Source organism: Sorex araneus, chromosome X (assembly GCF_027595985.1).
Source record: "Sorex araneus isolate mSorAra2 chromosome X, mSorAra2.pri, whole genome shotgun sequence".
NCBI classification, from domain to species: domain Eukaryota; kingdom Metazoa; phylum Chordata; class Mammalia; order Eulipotyphla; family Soricidae; genus Sorex; species Sorex araneus.
The window spans coordinates 122,933,968-122,938,738 of NC_073313.1; positions in this window are offsets into that span (position 1 = coordinate 122,933,968).

Consider the following 4,771-nt stretch of genomic DNA (forward strand, 5'->3'; position numbering starts at 1 on the left):
AAGCCTTGCCAATTCTACGCCAATTATGGTGCTTCAGACTTCCAGCCTGTGGGAACCTTGTATCCAGGTTCTGCCCAGTCACTTTTCTTTGCCTTTTGGGTCATACCCGGCGATGCACAGGGGTTACTCCTGGCTCTACACTCAGGAATTCCTCCTGACGGTGCTCAGGGCACCATATGGGATGCTGGGAATCGAACCTGAGTCGGCCACATGCAAGGCAAAGCCCTACCCACTGTGCTATCGCTCCAGCCCCTCTGCCTGGTCTTTACCTGGTCTTTCTGGGGAGTCTCTGGGTTTGGAGATTGAAACAGGCAAAAGAGATCAGGCATAGAACATTTTTTTGTGTGTGTGGGGGGGGTCATGCACAAACTCTCATCCCCACAGGCTCTGTTGGGGGCCTCATCCCACAGCAGCTTCACCCCTGGTAGGAGGGGCTTTGGCAGCTCACTGTTCTGGCTCTTAGAGTTCTGCTGCTCTGCACTCAGTGCTCCCTCACAGCTCTATGCTGGCCCTCAGGGGTTGGAGGCAGCAGTAATCTCCTTCTCCTTCCCTCAACTCTCTGGGTTCCTTTGTGCGGCCAGGTGTAGCTCCTAGCAGTGGCGGAACTCCTAGGCTAATTTTCGCCCTACAAAGGCCTGTTCTCTCAAGACCTCCCTATAATGCCTGTTCCCTCAGGACTGAAGACACCTCTGTGTTTTACAAAAAAGTTTCCCTTCTTTCTTAAAGAGGATGTAGCTCTTTACTTTTTGGGTCACACCTGGCGATGCTCAGGGGTTACTCCTGGTTCTGCACTCAGGAATTACTCCTGGCGATGCTTGGGGTACCTTATGGGATGCTGGGAATCAAACCCGGGTCAGCCGCGTGCAAGGTAACCCACTGTGCTCCAGCCCCGGATGTAGCTCATTAATGGTGCGACTAGACTCTGACCCTAATAGTAATAGTAGCTAACAGTTAGTGTCCTACTTTGAGTCTCAGGCACCAGTCGCATTTAGATTGATTTTCCTTTTTATCCTCCTGATGAGCCTGTGAGATAGATAGATACTCTTATTCCCGTCTTCAGTGAAGGTTGGGCGGGGGGGGGGGGGAGTTGCCCGCTCACATAGCTGGCTAAAAGGTGAAAAGTATAGGAACGACTTGCAGCAACAAAAGTAAGATTTAATTTTAAAAACATCTTTTATGACATAAAGAAGGTCATTCTTGATATATGGAGGGCATAACTTTTTGTTTGTTTCTGTTTAGGAGTCATACCCCACCAGCTTTGCTCAGGACTTATTCCTGGCATGACTCAGAAAACCATATGGGGTGCTGGGGATAATACACAGGTCAGACGTTATGTGTGCAAGACCAGTGCCCTACCTGCCATACTGTCGTTCTGGCCCCAAGTCTTAAATAACTTTTTGTAATTTATAGCTCTATATGGATAAATGTGGTTAACACAGTAACACATCATATAAAGGGAAGTATATCTATATACTGAAATTCAGTCTTGTTCAAGGTTATTTCTATCTAGATTTTTTTTTTTTTTGGTTTTTGGGTCACACCTGGTGATGCACAGGGGTTACTCCTGGCTCTTCACTTAGGAATTACCCCTGGCGGTGCTCAGGGGACCATATGGGATGCTGGGATTAGAACCCGGGTCGGCCGCGTGCAAGACAAACGCCCTACCCGCTGTGCTATCGCTCCAGCCCCTCTATCTAGATTATTAATCTGCACACATTCATAGGTAGCAGTCCCATCCCCTTTAAGACACACTACTTCCTTTTCTTAATTTTTTTTATTTTATAAGGTAGTTCACAATATTTGATTACATTTAATATTAAAACACCAATCCCACCACCATTACACCTTCCCACTACTATATTTGGGATATTTCCATCCCAAACTCCAATCCCTGTCCCAAAGCACAACCGAAATATATTTTGTATTGTCTGTTATGGAAAACTGCCGAAAATGCTACAAGAAAAAGTATTCATAGAAGAAACAGTGATTGTTCTATAGAAACAAGATTGTTCTATTTTGGCAGGAGCCATTAAGATAGTCTTTAGGATATCATCAACATGTTGCTATACTTTGAGTGATGTGAGCTTTCATATATATATATATAATATGTATATATGCATATGTATACTTCCCTCTATGATTGGTTGCCTACTATTTGAACCCCATCAAATGTGGTGTGGTAGTCTTGGAGAATGGGTAGGGAGTATCTTATGATGTGGCACAAATGTGGACGCCTGGTCCAGGGAATACGTTCACTCGTGCCTGAGGCTTCACCAGAGTGTGGGGAGAGGCTTTGAGCATGGCAGTGGTTGGGTTCTGGAGATTTTTTTTTTTTTGGGTCACACCCAGCGATGCTCAGGGGTTACTCCTGGCTTTGCACTCAGGAATTACTCCTGGCGTGCTTGGGGGACCATATGGGATGCCGGGGATCGAACCCAGGTCGGCCGCGTGCAAGGCAAACGCCCTACCCGCTGTGCTATCGCTCCGCCCCGGTTCTGGAGATTTTTGGCTGCCAGAGCTGAGTCCCTTGGGACGGAGGGGGGCTCTCACCCGCCCCTCTCTGTCCCTGAGTGAAACAGCCTGGTGCAGGGTCTGATGGCACGGCTATGGCGGGCGTCATGCTGCTTCCTTCCTGGAGAAACAGCCGATGACACAGTACTTCCTAACCCTGGGCTGAGAAAGTGTTCCTCCCTCACTGACACGTGTGCAAATCTCATAAGAACGTTGGTTTGTTGGATTAGTATCCTGCTCCATAAAAAAAAATATTCTGCAGTAGAGGTGTTTGTTGCATGCCTGTGTCATAATGATTATTATGAAATTTTTCCATGTAATTAGGAAAATTACAGAAAAGCAAATGGGTCAAGAGTGGTCAAGAACACTCCTAAGAATAAAGCATTTTTTGTTTGTTTTGGGACCACACCTGGAGTGCTCAGGACTTATTCCTGGCTGTATGTATAATTACTGAACACTGGCTGTGTTCAGGAATGACTCCTGGTGGTATTCAGGGGAACTTATGGAATGCTGGGGATTGAACCCGGGTTGGAATCATGCAAGGCAAACACCCTACTCTCTGTACTATTGCTCCGGCCCCAGGATATAGCAAATTTTTTTTTTGGTCACACCCGGCGATGCACAGGGGTTACTCCTGGCTCTTCACTCAGGAATTACCCCTGGCGGTGCTCAGGGGACCATATGGGATGCTGGGATTAGAACCCGGGTCGGCCGCGTGCAAGGCAAACGCCCTACCCACTCTACTATCGCTCCAGCCCCCCCAGGATATAGCATTTTTGTGTGACAGAGATAGGTTACTGCCTGAGCATCCAAGAGAACTGGAAGTCTGTCACCAAATGGCTGTATAGTCTTGGGGAAGTCACTTAACCTCTATACCTCAAGCTTTTCATTTGTTTGACAACTGGGTTTGTAATTGTGCTTATAAATTTCCCCAAGTTTCATGACTAATAAGGCAAGCTCCAGATCTTTTTGAGGACCAACAAGGTGCCTGGGGTGGTTGCCTTGGAAATAGGCTTTTTGCAATATACAGCAGCAAATGATGTATCCTTAAATAGTTTCAGAGTCTCCAGATGGGGTTAGAAACTGATCTTTTTGTGTATGGTTTCTATTTCTCACACCCTCATGCTATTTGTTTTTCACTGCTTAAAGAAACTATGTTTAAGAGCAAGAGTTATGGAACTGAAAACCTTGATTCAAAAATCAGTTTTATTGCTTCCAATTAGGACAAATGATTTTCCTTTTCTGAACATAAGTTTCTGCCTCTGCATTATGATTATAATATAACCAACCTCCTAGCTTGTGGCTGTGAAATACTATAATGTATGCATAGTACTTATACCAATATCTTGCAAAGTAAAAATAATCAGTCAACTATGTCTTTACTGTTATTGGTGTGCTATCAATGTAATTCTTGTGATATGTGCATGGTTATGCTCTGACATTTTCCCTTGAGGTATATTTCTTTTCTGAATAGAGTATGGGAAAAACATCAGCAAATATTTCTGGCTCAAAGTAGATTGAATGTCAGATCAATTTTTTAATTCTATTTCTTTACAGGTTATGGGACCCAAGCAAGTTATTTAGCTTCTCCTTCTCCTAGTTTCCTGATCAGTGACGAATAGTCAGGTATAATTCCTGTTCCCCAAGTGTTGTTGTAAATAAGAAAATTAATGTGAAGAATACTGTACTATATCTAATATTCAGAATGCACTAAATAACTGTGGTACTTATGGTAAAAGTAATAGTTGTAGTAACAGTAAGTAACCATTGCCACTATCACCCATGGGATGGAGGATTGAATGCATTTAAGTTCCCACAGTTTCTGCATGCCTATCCAGTGTGAGGAGAGACAGAATTTATTGTTCCTGAAGAGACAGAGAAGAAATTAGTGTGAGGTCTCACAGACAGCACCTGGGAATTCAAAAGTGAGTTGCTTGGGAGTTACTAAAAATGATTTGGTAGAGCAATATTGTCGACAGAAAAGTTGTTCATTTCCCCCACCATCCCCACATTCCCTTACACCCAAGACCCCAAGGGGGAGCTGTCATTCTAAACTGACCCTCTATTCCTAAGGCTTGGTTTCACCCATGGCATGCTCACAGGCTTCATCAGAAACACCTAGGTGCAATGATACAGTCTCCTTTTCTTCCTCAATGCTGTTTCATTCCCAAATGGATGCCACCTACCATTTTTAAAGTCTCCTTGTAGATCTAGAATTAATGTTATGGATTGAATGAAGAAGTTCCCCAAGGAAGAGGGT